Source organism: Polistes fuscatus, unplaced genomic scaffold (assembly GCF_010416935.1).
Source record: "Polistes fuscatus isolate 324 unplaced genomic scaffold, CU_Pfus_HIC Scaffold22, whole genome shotgun sequence".
Classification (NCBI taxonomy): domain Eukaryota; kingdom Metazoa; phylum Arthropoda; class Insecta; order Hymenoptera; family Vespidae; genus Polistes; species Polistes fuscatus.
Genome location: NW_025113099.1, coordinates 2,395,827 through 2,414,538, shown reverse-complemented (window position 1 = coordinate 2,414,538; position 18,712 = coordinate 2,395,827). Strand labels below are relative to the sequence as shown.

General features: G+C 34.2%; 1 protein-coding gene across 9 annotated transcripts in view; it reads left to right on the top strand.

Annotated features, from left to right (window-relative positions):
- LOC122518041 (endoplasmic reticulum membrane sensor NFE2L1) overlaps positions 1–18,712 on the top strand; it is a 92,782-nt gene that overhangs the window by 10,268 nt on the left and 63,802 nt on the right. Inside the window, exon 1 of one of the 9 annotated variants that reach the window (XM_043636707.1) lies at positions 3,016–3,258. The exons of the other annotated variants lie outside the window; for them this stretch is intronic. The gene's annotated coding sequence lies outside the window, so the exon portion shown is untranslated. Of the gene's footprint in view, positions 1–3,015; positions 3,259–18,712 lie in introns of those variants that run through there. 9 annotated transcript variants of the gene reach the window in all.

The following is an 18,712-nucleotide window of genomic DNA, read 5'->3' as shown; positions in this document are numbered from 1 at the left end:
TTTTTTCGACTATCTGCCACGCAGATATTATTTTTTATTTTTTTTTTAAATATTCTTTCTCGTGCAATAAATCATCGTCGTTATTTTTTTTTTTTTATTTCGACACGTTTGTTTATTGCAACTACGTTTTCTTTTTTTTTTGTTTCTTCAATACTCGATTTTTATTGCGAACCTTCTCTTATCGTATATTTAAATTTCTTTTTTTTTTTTGAGAGAGAGAGAGAGATAGATAGATTACAAAAGTAAATTATTCGTCCGTAATAAATTTCTACGATAACAGGTTGCGTAGATTAGAAAATACAAATTCGCGTTTTCTCTATTACAAATAGTTAGATACTTTTTCAATCGTTGGCACAAAAGGAATCTTTCTTACCAGCTATCGCTCGAACCGTTCAAATTTCTTCTTCGATTATTTATTCCGTGCCATGAATTTGACCATACAACAAGAATTAATAAATAATTAAAAAGAAAAAACAAATTATTGTCAAACGTGTATCATCGTTATGAATAAGTGTTCAAATAAATGTAACGTATGAAAACAATAATTATTATATATCAATGATACTTAAAAATGAAAATATATGCAATTTTTTATTGCATTGTTATTAAAATTTCATTCAAATATTCCAATAATTCTATAAACTCGTTCATTTTTAAATTAATCCGATAAACGTGTGGAAAATCATTGATAAACGTCTCGTTAAAAGAGGAACAAAAACATTCTTATGAGAAACGATAAGAAAAATTATTTGATTCTCGGCGCGACATTACTTTGATCGGTAAAGAAGTTAGTACATTTATACAGAGAGAGAGAGAGAGATATATATAAAGAGAGAGAGAGAGAAATGATCGAGAACCTTGATCCTGCTTGAACAACACGTACGAACTTTTATATAATCGAACGCAGAAATAAGAGAATAAAAAAGAAAAAAAAAGATATCTTTTGTTCTTAATCACTACTGTTAACACTCGCGAATGCATTTTAATCGCTTATCTGACAATAAGCTTTTAAAATATACGGATAAAACGTGTACGAGATGGAATCTCGTCGTGCGTATGTTGCGTACGACGTTGGCATAAAACATTTTTCGTAATAACGTATGATTTCTAATCTATCAAGTATCATTTTAATTTTTTTTTTTCAAATTCTTTTTGTCAATTCTTATTTCCTTTCTTATTTTTTCCATCCCCTTGATCTTTCGTTCGAAAAATCATGATTTTTACGCGCAAGTAATAAATACTTTTATAATTTGCTCATTTTCATTCCCATACGATTGAATGATTTGTTTTTTCTTCTTCGTATTTCTAGACATTTCTTTTGAAAATTTATCCCAAGATATGTTTCTTTTTTTTTTTTTTATCTTTCGCCAGTGATAAAAAGCACGCTTAACGGTTGAACGTATTTATCAAAACACGTGTCATCGCAAACAAGATATATCTATCGAAATTTCAACTTGATTTCGCTTAAAAATTCCCCAAATTTCGTCTCGAAGTACTAAACAAATGTTTCAATATAGAGTTTATTTTTTTATTTAAGTTTATTGTAACAATAAATGATGATCGATGATTCAAATGTTATCTCCAGTTCGGTAATAGAAAATCTTTACGTTTATCGATCATTTTAGTTCGTTATGGCGCTATATTTCTAATTGCTAAAGATATAAGTGGATTAAAGTTAATCAACTTCTATATATCAACGATCATTGAATATTATCCATAGTATTAGATATAATAATAGAAAGTTAAGATAATAGAAGTAGAACTTAGAACTTAAGTTTCGTAATTGTAACGATAAGTTGCGTGAGTTTTCGCAACGTTATTAAGAATCAAATATACTTGCTGATTAAAATCGTGACGATTATTAATCAAATAGATATACACGCATATTACACACACATACACATATATAAAAGTATGTAAATGTGTACGTGTGTGTCAAGCGATAAAACAGCTTCTGCTTATTATTTGTAGATTTCGATTAATCGTGAAAAACAATCTCTCTCTCTTTAATTAACACCAAAATTGATATAAAATCAAATGATTTCTAATGAAAAGAATAATCAATAGATTACATATTACATCGTTGGTTACTAATTATACCATTCAATCGTGATATAAACGTGTTCTTATTTACAATAAAATACCTTACCGGGTGGAATAAAAACGAGATGTTGATAACAAAGTATGAAACGTTAAATGGGACGATAAATAATCGAGAGATCGTCGTATCGATCGATCACAAATGGTTTCGATTAAGTTCTGACGTTTCTTTTTCTTCATTTTAAATTCAATTATAATATATTCGCGATGAAATTTTCCTTCTACTCCTCCCCAAAGCAAAAAAAAGGATAACAAATCAGTAATAGAGCAAGTAGATTAGAAATCAAGAAAAATGATGATCTAAATCATCCAAGAGAAAACTATTTGAATATTTTTTCGTCTTCCTAACGAATTGTTCTCTCATCTTTTTGTTCCTTCTTTTACATTCGATTCATTTGCGAGTAGAAATCAACGGAATTGAGAGGGTATCGTCGATATTAGAAGTAGCAAGTAGTAGTAGTAGTAGCAAGCAGCATTTAATAGTTTTAGTAGCAAGCAGCATTTAATAGTTTTAGTATCGAGTCGACTGTTATAGTGTGCTCATCGTTATCTCTTGGCACGCACCAAATGATCTGACATCGTCGTCTTAAGTTGTCTCATTTGGATCGTCGCAATCGTTGTATGATCTTAAAGGTCTACTACCAACCAGTGTATATTCCTCTCCCTCTCTTCTTCTTCTTCTTCTTCTTCTTCTTCTTATCGTTCCTTGTGTGTTCTTCTACGTTTATGACAGTCAATGATCATATAGTGGTCAGTGTTGTGATCGCGATCGCGTAAAAGAGGCGCCTCTCGTCTACTCCCGGAATCCCATTTTTCATTTTCATATTTTTTTCTTTCTTTTATTTTAATTTTTATTTTTATTGACTATTATTCTTATATCATTTTCCTATCTTTTTGTTGTTGTTGTTTAAATTTACTTTATCAAATCTTCCCCTCTCTTTCTTTATCTCAATTCCTCTCATCCATATTTTTTCTTTTTCACCAACCAGTGATCGAGTATCACGCTTAGAAAATAAATACAAAAAGAGTGTATCGAATAATCGTAAACAACGTGAATTGTGAATCGATTATTTGACTTTGAATTCGTCGAAAGGATTAACGAGGATTACCTTTGAATACTTTTTTTCTTTTCGTTGGAAGATATAAACACCTAAAGTGGTAGGTTGATCAATTGAAATTTATATTTCTCTTTACTTACTAACTTGATAAATCATCGCGTTGAATCATACATTCAACGATTAAGTTTAGAATAAGAATAAGAAAAATAAGAAGAAGAAAGAGAAGAATTACAAAAGAAAAATGGAAGATGCAACACGTTCACGTGCTGAGAATATCACCGGTAACGTGGAACAATTATTCACGAATCGAATGAATTTTTTCTTTCGATCAATCGAACGATATAATATATGTTGTTTATTTTTTTTTATAAATATATTTTTTTTTGTTAACTTTAAATGCATTGCTTGCATGGGTTATAGAAGTTCCATCTTTTTTTCTATCTCTCTCTCTCTCTCTCTCTTTTTTTTTTCCTTTTTAATCTCTCTGGTCGAATCAACAACGGCGCCGGTATTACATAAGTCATCTAACCATAGTTAGAAAAGATTGTGAGAGGCAATTAGCGTGTTCGTTTCGTACTATTTGTAAGGGAAAAAACCCGCACTTCTTCAAACACTTATTTTCTCTATCTCTCTCTTTTTCTTACAATTTGTTTCTCTGTAAGTTTGTTCCTTTTTTCAAGATGTTAGATTTTACGGGACTGTTGGGGCCTATCCGATTTTCAGTAATTTCTTTTTTCCGTTGTCGTTCTTGTTTTTTCTTAATTTTTTTTTTTTTTTTAACGAACTACCGTTCAACGAAACCGGTTAGCGAGACACGATTTTGATGATCGATGAAAGACACAAGACACTTACGCGTATTTTATCCAAGATGATTCTTAGAGAGAGATATTTTTGTAAACATGACGTCATCGTGAAAATCAATTTCTATGAAGTTTCGTTTCGCGAATATTAGTCTTTCTCATAAGGATCATAAGACAAACAATTCGAATGTTTTTTTTTCCTTTTTTCGCAACATTTTCTCTCAGACGCGTCGTAATAGAAAAAAAAATAGAAAAAAAATAGAAAATTACTGCACGCGTATCCTCGTAGACGTCATAATAATTATTGAAATAAAAAACCCGATTTCTCGTACGGAAAAGCAAAGCAAAGCAAACGAGATTTACCTAGTCTTGTTTTCTCCATCGATAGCATTGAGTATCGATGAAGGTCGTGAGAAAGATTCGATAAAAATGAGATTCGATTACAACCAACCATCCAACACAAGCAACCAACCATCGATAACGATAAGAATGACATTTTTCTATAATAATATTTATTTCATTTTATGATTAATATTAAAGATAACTAATGTTAGATCGATTCACCGCGTATATCCTTTTTTTTTATATATTTTTTATTTCCCTATTTTATTTTACATTTGATTTCCAACAGAAATCGCAATATCGCGAGTTTGATTGCTGAGATCTAGAAACTTGCCTCTTCTCTCTCTCTCTCTCTCTCTCTTTCTATCATTCTTTTTATCTGTTATCATCTCTTAAACGTATATTTAAGATCGGTATTTTTATCGCGTAGACAAGACAGTCTTTCTTTGTCGCACGATTACGCGTTCGCGTTACCAACATGTGCATAGAAATGAAAAATTATTATTTTGCGATAATATTTTTTGAACTTTTTTTACGTCGATATCGAAAATGATATTATTTAATATCTTATCAACAACGTATTACCATGATTTTTTATTATAGATTTCGAAGAACGAGAATAGTAGAAAAAAAAAGGGAACATCTTCAAATTTTTCTTTTATCTTAAATGTTTAATTTAAACGTCAATGATATCATATAATATATCAGTACACAGTAATCTCTAAAACGTTGAGATTCCACGAAATAAGTTTGTCAACGATGTCTTTTTACGAAATTCAAGGACACCACCGCGATTTCTTCTTTTTTATTTTTACAACGTTTAGATTACAATTTTCTGCACGATCGTAATAAGAATTTCTCTTTCGTTATATTCAAATCATTTGCATATATTAATTTATTTTTTGAAGAGTTTAGTAATCATCGATCTTTCGGGATTATCGAAATAAATTTACGAAAGTGATTTATAGTAGCTTAGAAAGTTTCACAAATTTCTTTTCTTTTGGAGAAAACCATTTCAACAATTTCCAAGTATCTTTCGTATACTTGCACATAAATATATTATATTCACCGTTATAAACAAAGTATTGTAAAATAATATATTTATAATATCACACACTACTTTCAAGTTTAAAATAATTTTAAAAAATTACAATTTGACGACATTTAATAAAATTGATTTTGATGATCTACGTTCGGTCGGCAAGTTAGGATGATCGAGAAGACGAGTCTTTAGGAATGATTTTTTAACTTATGCAAATGAAGAACATATAAAACACGTTGCAGGAGAATTTTGTAATAGCAGCACGTTCTATACGAATATAATATCATAATATGAATAAACATACGGAAACTTATTGCATTGAATCGCATAATAATATCATTGTCTAAACTGTCCTCAACGAATTGTTCAATCGATCGATCATTCATGAAAGAATCCTTTGCTTCGCGATTCTCTATCTTATTTTGTCTTTTTCTTTTTTTTTTCTATTTCTTTTTCTTGCCTCTTTCGATCTTCGACCTTTACTTACGTGTATTAGTAATAATACTACGCGTTATACGTAATTCCCTCCTGTTAGGTAATTGCATCGCGCCAGCATAAATCATAAATATTATTCTTTCCGTGAAGAATAATGTAAGAAAAAAAGAAACCGAACGAAAAAAAAAAGTAATAGAATCGATCTCGGGAAGAATTAAATTTTCATGTATTTTTTTTTTATTATTTTATTATTTTATTCTTTTTTTTGTTCCTTCGACCGATAAAAAACGTATATCGTTTCGTACAATGTAATAAATTACTTTTATTTTTTATATCGACTTTTTTTTCTTTTTTCTTTTTTTCTTCACACGAATAACGAGGATAATTTTTCATATTTATTACCTATTTGGTTCGTTTAAGCAGAAAATTAATTTGAGATAATTAAGATTATCTTGGAATGTGTCTACACGTGTCATCAATCAATGATCGTAGACTTATGATACTTTCTCTGGATTTAATCGGTGGCGCCATCTTCGAAAGGAGAAAACTCTTCTTTACGAGCAGTCGGTATAAAAGCTCGTTAAACCTTACCATTTTTTTCTTACTATCTTTTCTCTATTTTTCTTCCTTTTATTTTGAATATAACGTACCAATAGATGGTAACGAAGAAAGCGTTGAATCTTTCAATTATTATAGTTAACTCGATCAAAATCTCATACAATTCTTGTCTAACGTATATTAATTCTTTTTATATTAAATAAAAAACGATCTAATTAAAACGAAAAAAAAACAAATATCTCATATAATTGCAAACGTTAAAGCATAATGAATTTCAAATTAGAATAGAAATCGTTTTTGATATGAAAAACAAATATGGCCGCGTTGAAATTAAAATTACGGATTGATAGGAATGATTATGGACGAAAAATAAACAAATAATTTGCAGTTTTGTTCCCAAAGATAATTGTTTCCATAAGTTGTACTTTATTAACGTTGTTTTTTTTTTTATATATTTTATTGTTTATGCGAAGTATTCGTAAAACCCCATGCAGCATTCCCTTTCGTTGTATTTATTTGTTATTTGTACTTTTTTTTCTTGAATTTATTCGTCCAATCGATAGATCTCGTTGACTTTCTTCGGAATCGTTTGAAACGATCTCGAGGAGAAGTTGAAAAATGATCGATGTTAGTTGGGGGACCACCTTCGGTGTCTCCCGCAAAGAGAAAAAGAAAGAAACTTTTGTAGGAATTACCATAAACACCTTTTACCACACTCGAGCTTACCGCGAGCTTCTAAAATACTTTTGCATTTTTCCGAAGGAAAAAGAAGAAAAAAAAAGAAAGGAAAAGGACAAGTAAAGGGAAAATAAGGGGGGTCCAAAGGGGAAACACGTCGCGCTGAAGTGACTAATGATATACACTTTTGCTGTTAGAATAGAACCGATGGAAAGAAAAAGAAAGAACGGAGAAAGTCAATAGTTTGATATTGAGCCAAAAGCTTAGGTCATTTATATTTTGTTAGTTTCCTTTTGTCCATTTCACTTTGGTCAAGAATTTGATTCTTGTCAAATGTCGCCACCCGAGGACCACACGAGAAGAAATATTTCATATTAAATATAAACAAATGAAATTTCAATATTTTTCTATTTTTCTATGAAACATTTATCGGTGATCTTTCAGTGTAGGAAAATAAAAATGTATGATATAAATTATAACAAATGAAATTTCAATATTTTTCTATTTTTACAAATCATTTTATCAGTGATCTCTTCCAATATAAAAAAATAAACGTGTATAATAAATAAATCGTATTATTGGCGATAGAAAAAAAATGATATTAAATATGACAAATAAAATATAATTATTATGATGAAAAAGAATGAAAAAAAATATATCATAAATAGTATATAAGATCTACTTATAAATGTTAATCGATAAAATAACAAACACTCTCTCGTAGATGGCAAATGATTGCACAGGGGTCTGTGTTACTCATTAAGAAGATATAATTATCACTTGTCTTGGGATGAACGAAGCGATTCTCTACCAATAAGATACGTGTTCAAAATAGAAACCTAGGAAACACTCGGACGATGCATGAAAGGATATCTGCTCATTAACGTCGTTGAAGATCGTCGGTGATTAGTTCGTTTAATTATCCCGATGCCGATCTACTCGACGATACGCAAAATTGTGAATTATTATTAACACATTTGCAACATTTCATATGTATATGAATATGTGTTTTATATGTATTTAACATATATAATCGTTGGAAACTACAGGACGTAGTCATGTCCTTTCTCTTTCTCATCTTCTTGTCAGGTTAGTAAAGATCGGGGCCCGTTCACCTATCCGCAAGATGGACACTCGCTTAACCTTACATCTACTCAGACCTATGTCCTGTTCGTTAAGATTTTTTTTTTATTTTTATTATCATTTTTATTATATTTTATTTTATTTTGATTTTATTTTTTTCCATCGTTTTATACCACCAAACATGGTATAGGGATGCAACACGCGTGGAAAGTATGCTTCTTTAAGATAGATTGATAAAGAAAGAAAGGATAAATCGAAGAGTGGGGGAGTTTTCTTTGCTCGGTGCTGAATTCAAAGGGACCGCCGCCTTCTTCATTTGTCAAGACGACTCTCTTGTTAGATTCACCCTTCTCTTTCCAACTACAACCAATACTTCTTCTTCTTCTTCTTCAGCTACTTCCTTCATTTTCTATTCGGTATCTAAAATATGTACGATCTTGCACCTGCTCGCGATAAAGATATTATTCTTTCCGTTCAGAGTATTACAAGATCTCATATTTCTATAGATTTTATTTATTATTATTTCTTTCCTTTACCAAAATATATTCAACGAGAGAGAAGAATATCAATATTTTTAGCTCGGGGTTTGAACTTTTTTCGAGATTTTCTCAAAAAAGATCTATTCGTCACGCGCAACATTCGCGTAACAAATTTAATATAACTTAAGGTGAGATATGGAAGACAGGTAAACGCGCGAATTCCCTCGAGGCGTTCAAATCTCTCCTGCCAGGATCACCTCCCCCTCCTCCTCTCCTGTACCACCCCTTCCACCTTCCTCCTACCTCCTACCTCTCCCCCCTTGCCTTACTATCTTTTTATTCACATCGTTTCGCATATACGTACATACGTTTATACTTATTCTTTGTAACGTGTGCATGTGTGTGTGTATGTGTGTGTTGTGTGCCGTGGAAATGAACGAGTTCCGTTTGAATCGGACGACTTGAGGCTCCCGTCGCGCGAAATGTCTTTTGAAAATATTTTGACGCGGCGTAAGATCCACGCGTGATCGATGCCCGTTCCCCGGAGATTACATCGTGAATTGCATTTTCTTACGGCGAGAAGAGAGAAGATGCACCGGCAGACGCGCAGGACTGATCCACTGAGAGAAAGAAAGAAAGAAAGAGAGAGAGAAAGAGAGAGAAAGCAAGCTTATCTTCGACGTGCACGATTCTCACAGAAAATAACAAAGAAAAAGAGAGAGAGAGAGATGAAAAAAAACAAGAAAAAAAAATAGGAACCATGTGTTGTTCAACAATTTGATTTCTTCGTTCTCCCTCCTCCTCCTCCTATTAAAAACGTCTAACGAAAATTCATTTTTCTTTACTTTCGATTTACAAAAAACAGAATAAAAATAAGATAAATAAATTGTGCGAAGGAAAGAATATAAGAAAAATATATATTTAATGTATTTTGGGAGGGTGCAGATTGATTCTCTCATTGGATATTCTTAAGACGGGATTTTATTTGCACTAATGGCGGCCGCGAGAGTACGAAGAAGATGAAGAAGAAGAAGAAGAAGAAGAAGAAGAAGGCGTCCATCCTGAAACCGTCGGACTCGGGACCGGTTTTCTTCCACGCGTAATTACAAGGTTCGGACCAATCGCTGTGTATCTTGAAAAAATTCCGGATCCTTTGCGTTCGTCCTTTTTTAACATAGCTCCCATCGCCATTTTGCTGTACCTCTTTTTTTTGGTTTTTTTTTTCTTCTTCTTTCGCGAACGTGTGTGCAGATATATGAACACATTCGCGACTATGACGTAGATGAGAAAGAGAGAGAGGGGGAGACCCTTTGGGTAAAATTCTTCGAAACGAATTTACGAAATTTTTCATACAACGAGGATCGCAATTTAATTTTCTTTATCTTTTTATTTTAATCGTAATTATTTATTCGTGAGACACATATTATAATTGATTATTTGTAGAATATTATTACAGTAAATGATAAACCGTAATCAAACGGTAAAAGCTTTTATTCGAAATATAATCTGTCCCTCTCTCCCTCCCTCTCTCTCTCTCTCCCTCCCTCTCTCTCTCTCTCCCTCCCTCTCTCTCTCTCTCTCTTTCACCCTGTTCATTTACTTCAAATTTAATTTATTGTAATTTTTATACTCGCCTGCGTAAAATTTGGAATATATATTATCGTCTAGGGATAAAAATATAATTTTATCGATATATACAAACAAACAAACAAACAAACAAATAAAAAAGAAACCATAAAAAAACAAAATGATCTGATTTGAAATACCAGGAAGAAAAGTTTGAACGTCAATGAAGTTAAATTAAAGAAAGATAAAGATAAAAATAAAGAGAGAGAGAGAGAAAGAATTCGATGATTAAGTAACTACAATTGAGTTGCATGATCGAACCCATATAACAGCAACAACGTGAACGAATCGATAATCGAAGAAAGAGAATGAACAACAAAATCGAGTGAACGAAGTTTTAAAGGTCTCGCAGAGAAAAGCTCCTTTTACTTGAACATTGACGTCGCATGATTTCTTCACATTTTTTTCTTCTCCTTCTTCTTCTTCTTCTTCTTCTTCAGGATTCATTTTAACATCGTTGCATATTAGATAAAGCGTAAGGATTTTTGTACGGGAAAGGAACGATTAGTTGGAATCCAAGATCGACCTCCTATCTTGATAAATGATCGTCTCTTCCTTTTCATCCTTCTTCGTTGTTCAGGATTGTCTTGACAATTCCCTCCCCTTGCAACCAACCCACCCCTCGCCACTCCTTTCTTCTCTCTCTCTCTTTTTCCTCCTTTTAACGTCGATACCGAAGAGAAAGGCGGTTCTTCGAATGGCCGTCGTTCCGTTTATTGCAAAAACACTTTGAAGTAGCCCAGACGTTGTAATTATATCATATCGCATCAAAGTTCTCGTCCTTTAATTTTCCAAAGTGTGTTCCTTATCTCTCTCTCTCTCTCTATCTCATTTTCTTTCGCAGTTGAATTTTTTGCTTCACTTTTATATTCGTATACGTAAGAATAAAAAGCATCGAATGCATAATACCATGTGGGCACGGCTATCTACATATTCGAAAGAGAAAGATAAGGGTATGGTCATGAAAAAAGAAGAAGAAGAAGAAGAAGAAAAAGATGAAGGGTAGGGAGAGAAGGGGGAAGAGTTACGCCCCTGTTAGGGTGAACGATCCTGACGGCACTGTCGGCGTTCCCTTTGTACACGCACCGCCCCTGGCTGCTTTTGCTTCTCTGATATCACACACATGCACGATTCTTCATCTCCCACCACATTTATATACCTTCTCTCTCTCTCTCTTTCTTTCTCTTAGTCTTTCTTTATTTATTTGTCTCGTTCTCTTTCTATTTCTATTTCTCTCTTACCTTCTTGTATCGAGTTGCGTGGATACATTATACGAATTACATCAATGATACGTCGATGGGACATGAGATAAAGGGTGCTTAGACTACGACCCATATCGATGGGGGCACCCAGCTAGTTTTATTTTCTTTATGGTTTCTTTCTTTCTTATATATATAGTTATCTTCAATTTACTTGATTATGTTTTTGGTGTTTGTAATTTTTCCATTTAATTTTGTTATTTAATTTTATTAATTTCGATTTCGTATTTCATTTCAGTATCTTTTCTTCATTTAATTTTACGTTAAAAATTTGTCTTACCTGTTCTACGATGGTATATAATATATTTTTCCTTTTTCTTTACTCCATTTATTTAAATCCTTTTCGTAAATATAGGATCAAGAAATAATTTGTGTATTTTAACGTCAAATCTTTTTTCCTACTTTTCCGTATTACGGATTATTATTTGACAGATTGTTTACGTTATGTATTATAATATCCTTTTATTTTGTATATTTAACCCTTTTCAAAAAATACGGAAATTCGTTGCAACAAAGAATCGAGTGAAGGAAAACGGTCACGCGTACAAATGAAACGGAGAAAAGAGAGGGGGAAATATAAAATATAAAATATATACAAAAAAAAAGGAAAAGTAAATAAATTCCTACAAAATGTATTCCCTTCGTTTTATATCCTCAGTCGAATACCCCTTTTTTTTTTATATATAAATATATCCCTCAGAACTCGCGTGGGAATCGCTCGACCGTTCGTATTTTTTTTCCTTTTAAAACTTCCTCCTTGCAACGAATATTTTTCTTTTTGTATTTTTTTTTTTTTATCCCTTTTGTTTTTTTTTTGTTTCCCAATTCAACTTCCTACTCTTTAAACCGGAATCTCGCAAAAACTATCACTCGGCGACCGTGTTCTTCTCCATTTAAAGTTGAAATCATTTTGGGACGAGCAGTTGTCGTATCGCGTCCGTGTTGTTCCCCTTTTTCGTTTGTACTCTTTACTCGACGTTCTCTTTTCCTTTCTCTTTATTTGTCTCTTTTTATCTTTCTCGGTCGGTTTCCCTTCGTGAAAGGGGTCGCGCACGAGTCTTATTAAGTTCCTCCCTTACCTTGAAAAGTTCCGCTACGAATTAAATCGATTTCCATGGCACCCAAAGGCCACGCCTTTCTACCTCGAACCAAACGCTGCTGCTGTTGCTGCTGTTGCTGCTGTTGCTGGTGCTGGCGAGCCATGCGTTTCAACGATCGCTTCGTTATGGACAAATTGAAAATCCTTTCGAATGAATATCTATATAATAAATTACCATTGCGTTCCATATACGTCGTATAAAAATCCACATACACGAGTACTTCCTTTTCATTTTATTTTCTTCTTCTTCTTCTTCTTCTTCTTTTTTCATTATCGATTTTATCGAACGTTCGTATTATTTTCAAATTCGATTAAAAAGTAAGTTTCTCCTTTCGAAAGGTAATTTTTTTTTGGAATCTCCAGAGATACCAACAAGCAAAACGATCACAGGCGTCCCCTAGGATACGCTATTCCCTTCTACCACCTCCCCTCGGCCCCCCTTTCCCTCCTGATCCTCGTTTTCTTTCTTCTTCTTCTTCTTCTTCTTCTTCTTCATCATCTTCTTCTTCTTTCCACTCCTCTCCCTCTCTCTCTCTCAACAGCGCAGATCCCGCAGGATCATTAATCAAATTCCCCCCGTAACGTTGCTTCGCGTTTATCCCCTCCATGAAAGGAGACTTGGCCGCCATTACTGCGCGGCTACGTGCACGGCGCACTAATTAAAACCAGGAAATTAATGCTTTATACCTTTGAGCTTGCTTTCTCTCTTTCTTTTTCTCTTTCCTTCCTTTCTTTCTTTCTTTCTTCCTTTCTTTATTTCGAGGAGAGAAGTTTGTTTCGATCAAAGTTTCGTACTTTTTAATCGGTCTACCGAAATTGCGAACGCGTTGCGATCGTTTTTTTTTATTTTTTTATTTTTGAGAGAGAAAGAGAGAGAGAAGATTATATTGAACTCAACTTAAAAGTGTCGAATTAATTTGGACACGGCAGCCGTGCATAATTTTTTCGAAAGATTATTTATCACGATCATCACGAAAATTCTTTCCTCGAAATTCGATAGAAATGGGTATAGGATACTTTTTCTTTTTTTATTTGAAAAAAGAAAGTCTCTCTCTCTCTCTTTCTCTTTTTCGTCTCGTTTAGTCTCGTACCGTTTTGTATCCTTTTTTCTTTGATATTGAAAAAGGTAGCTAGGAGAAAATGGACGGTAATGGACGGCACCCCACCCATGGGACCCATTAGCGGTCAGTAGTTTATATATTTTAACCGCAAAACGTTTAGTGACCACACTTGTAACTATGCCAATACTATGAATAGAAATTTGTGAATATTATGTTGAACCTTGTCCTAACCCATTCAGAATGTATTCACAAAGTAATCATTATTTTAGTATTCCGTTTGACTATATTTTGGGACATAAAGGTCCCAAACTTTCTTTGAAGTTTCAATTCCTTCACCGAACATTTTTACCGACAAAGATTCCGTAATATTAGAAACTTGATAAATGATTATATTCATTTCTTTTTATAACAAAGTTATTCCAGTGTAGCTATATTTATTATTATGTTTGCTTTTTTTTAATAGAATATTTACCTATAAAGGTGTATATAAATACACAAGTTTATAATATTTTATTTGAAATCATTAACGATGTATTCTCTCTTTGAGATATTCATTTATATAAATACAGTAAAACCTCTTTTTGTGCGGCGGACAGGGACCGCATAAAAAAAGGTCGCACTTAGAAAATACATCAATTATTTGCGAAATATAGATGTGAAAATGCTTTCGATCAAATGAAATAATTGTTAGGAGATTGTTTAAATCAGATGAACAGCGTCGCGAAGTCCGGATACATCGTCGTCAAGGAGACCATGTAATCAGAGTTCGTCACACATGTATATGTACATTGAAAGAAAACATAAAACTGGTAGCAACGCTGCTGAGATTTAGATACCGCATAAAAATAAAATCGCACAAAACAAATCGCACAAAAATAAAATCGTATAAAAAAGGACCGCACAAAAAGAGGTTTTACTGTATAGCGTGTTATTTTTTAAACGATAGATACATTTTTCATATATTATTTTTATTTGAATAGTTAACGTTACTCAAATTATTTTTCCAACGAACGCGTATGTCATCCACGTGTCCCCGTTTGTTTCTAATATTTCGATATAAAAAAAAGAATATCTGTAAAAATAATTCTATAACAATAATAATATATTTATGAATATAATATACTTGTGCACACACATATTTGTGATGGACGGAATCCGATAGATCAAGGGGATCTATCTAAATTGGATTTATTCTCAAGTGAAGGAAGAGTGAAAGATAAAGAAGAAGAAAAATAAGAAAAATAAGAATAAGCGACGACGCGTCGATCGTAAATTAGTCCGGCATGCACCTGCCGTAAAAAGCAGTAAGCTGTCGTCGGTGTCGGTGCAACTTGTCTCTCTCTCTCTCTCTCTCTCTCGTGTTGAGGTAAAGGGTGGTGTGAAAATCGAGGATAATGGCTGGTCAACCTAACGGTAGAAGCACCATTAGGTCTATTTATCGTACACACAGTGTAGTCGGAGGTCCCAACGTTGCAGCTTCTGTCGTTCCTTGCAGGAAAGTTACGTGCCTCCTGTGTGTATGAAGGAAGGATTCAATGCATGAAAGATGACGTTCGAAGAATATTTTTTTAACAAACCACCACACACACAATATTATAATAAAATATTGTTTTTTGTTTCTAATGGTAATCGAACTTTATAATAAAATCAAGATTTGTCATGAAGTATGTATATCGAATCGAAATTTGCAGGAAGAAAAGAATGGAATTGCAATTGCAAATAAAGTTATACAAAGTTGATTCAAATATTAAGATTTTACTGTATTGTATTTTCTTGTGTGCACAAGATATAATATAGAAGCACGTTTATTATTAATACAGGTACTTTTGTAACCAATAGGATGGTTGCAACTAATAAATCTGAATCGTGTTTGCAATAGCGACAAAATTGCAGTATGCGTTCGTTCCATGTGAGGATACTTGATGATCGATCAATGACGTTAAATGCCACGTGCTGTGTAGATAATTTATAGGTTCTCCTAGATGCAAAGCTTTTCTTGCGATCGTGCTAGCAAACTCGGTTATGGAGTTATACAATAAGGAAATAACGATCCCGATGGCAGGTAAGGGAAGGGAAGGGAAGTTTGTAATCGATCGAATAAACAAAGCGAGTAACCGAGGGAAAGAAAAGTTGCTTCGATTGATCGAGTTGCTTAGAAATCGTGTCGAGATTCTACGGGAAGAGAAAACAAAAAGAAAAATAATGAGAAAGAGAGGCCGGATGTGGGAATAAGAAAAAAAGAGAGACAAAGATAGAAGAAGAAGAAGAGGAAAAGGAAGAGGGGGGGGAAAGATTCGAGTCAAAGCCGATTCGTTTCGAACGAGACGGTCGATCGGATGCAAATCGAAGGAAAACGAGTGCACTAGATTGTTCCGAGTAAACAAGAAAAAAATAGTTTAAAGAGAGAGATAAAGGAAGATAGAAGGAAAGAAAGAAATATAGAAGGACATTTGCTGTAAGAGGAAGAAGCTTAATGCATGGCGCCGTACATCTCGCAAACGTTCCAATCGTCGTGGTCGTCGTCGTCCCTGAAAGGAAGTTAGCGTGAAGGAATAGAAAGGCTGCGCAAAGTCCTCCTATCGTCCCTCATTAAAGCGATTTACTCGCGACACTTTTTGCACCGACAAAGAGAGAGAGAGAGAGAGAGAGATTCTACGAAGGAGATCGTCTCGCGATTAACTCAGGAGAAAATGCAACAAAAAACGTTTGGCTTAATGCGGAATGACGATGACTTTCGTCAACTTTCTTCCTTGGGGGACGTCTTTTAAATCGTCCAAGCATTCCTACTCTCGTTCCGCGTTCAATTCCGGATTCGTAATAGTCCGCGTTTGTCGGCGGGGACATACTAGCATTATTATTTCGAATCGTTTGAAAACACCTTGCACCTTGCTAAAGTAAGTACGGCAAGCAAATAGGTTGTACTTTGAATTCTATGACTTACCTATCATTTATCATTAAAATGAAATATTTTATTATACGAATACCTAGATTTTCTCAATAGATTTTTGTTTCTTTGTTTTTCTTTTTTTTTGTTGTATCTCTTTCCATTTTTCTATTTCAAACATCAGTTGGATTAATAAATAATGACGTAATTCGCTCGGCAAACCTAATCTCGTTGAAACTCGTATATAGAATGCATGCCTTCCATGCTGCGCAGTTTATATCCGTTTAGAAGCACACGAACACACTCTCGTACTAACAGAATAACCAAATCTCGCTAAGTCATTCGGAGAGTGTCAGTGATAGCGTGAAGCAGAAGCTATGCTCGTCCTTCTTTCTCTTTATTTCTCTCTCTCTCTCTCTCTTGTTCTGTTAACACTGGTGCAGCATTTGTATTACCTGTATATCGGCCGAAAGAAACACAATCCAAGCAAATTTTGTCGAAAGATAAGAGGTTAACGATAAAATGAGAGTGTACGTCGTACAGCCAGAGATCGGCATATCGAATCTCGGGCGTGTAGTATAAATGACGACGGGACAGAGAAACGAACGACACGTCCAATACAATCCCGAAGAGGGACGAGAGATTCTAGATAAACACTCGTCGGCCATTACCAGACAACCGCGTGTAATTGCTGATCCACAGATACACCTTCTTCTTCCGCGCCTTTTCTTTTCGTGCCGACCGTTAACGACTCCTTTGTCTCTTTTTCTATCTCTCTTTCTCTCTTTCTTTCTTTCTTTCTTTTTTTACGTGCCATCGACACCGATACACCAACGTCTGACTATTGTTTTTGAGGTTATATACTTTTTTCTGCGCTATTTTCGGATAAAAACATGACGAGAGTGAATGTTTTACGATGCGCGCAACGCACAGCGGCCACGAAATTAACAGGATGAAGTTTGTCTCGGTATTTACGATGCGCGCGCACAGCGATATGAAATTAACGGCATGAAGTTAGTCGCGTCATAGCCAGCTTCGGCGTATTCTTCTTCGCGTGTTTGATGTCGGGCTTCCCGAACATCGAATTACATTTTCAAAATGTGCAGCAGTCGCACTTAATCGACAACGATAATCAAAAACAGCAATTGACGCTGTATTTCGAAGATGTTATTGAAAAAAAGAAAAAAGAAACACACCACCATTCTATAAATTATCAAAGTTCTATGGGAAATACAATTTTCTTACAGGATCGCATGATGTCCGAAGAGGTGGCATACAAATTTTATTCTTTGCAGCATATTCTAATAGTTTGTGGTGAGGCCTATAACAGCAATGTACAAGAAGGTAGCACGATTTTGTATGCCACTTCTTCGGACATCATGCGATCCCGTAAGAAAATTTTATTTTCCATAGAACTTTGATAATTTCCAAAATTGGGTCCCTCTTCTTACGTGCGTACATAAATACACACACCCGTGTTTTTTCTTTTATTATTTTCTTTTTTATCCCGTGATTAACACGTTACAATATATCCCTCCCCCTGATCGAAAATTACACTTTTCCATCGTGATTATCCAGTCGATTAAGATTGAAAGGTTTCGTGTTTTTATTATGAAAATCGTATGGTTGTAATGAAATTGGGGGATACATATATACATGCATGTGTGAGTGTGCGTGCATGGGAAGAATTGATAGGTGAAGTAAAACGCGAAGGAGAAGCGAAGGGAGAATAAGAAAAGAGAGAAAGGAGGGGCTGGGGTGGTGTGGGGGTTGGGTGGATAGGACGAGGGGCGAGAGAGCAGGGGGAGGGGGAGGAAGAGAGAGAAGGAAGATAACTGTGGGCGCGGCGGATATCCCGCTGTGTCTTTCCAACATGGCCGACTTCGTACGCACACCCACGCCACGGTCTCTTCTTCTTTTCTTTCTTTCTTTCTTTTTGTTTTTTTCTTCTTCTTCTTCTTCTTTTTCTCACCCTAACTCGCTCTCTACCCTTCTCCTTCTCATTTCTTTCCTCGCTCGTCGAATTACACGCTCGCCGAAACAGCTTTGGGAAAGGTACGCGCTCGTTTGATCAAAGTAAGAAACTTATCCGTCATCTCGGCAAGATTCCTCGAGGTATCCTACAGATAAAACGATATTAATCAAACAAGATCTGACGTATTTTTAATAATTATGACAGCGGGTGTATTTCCGAAACAAAAACAAAAA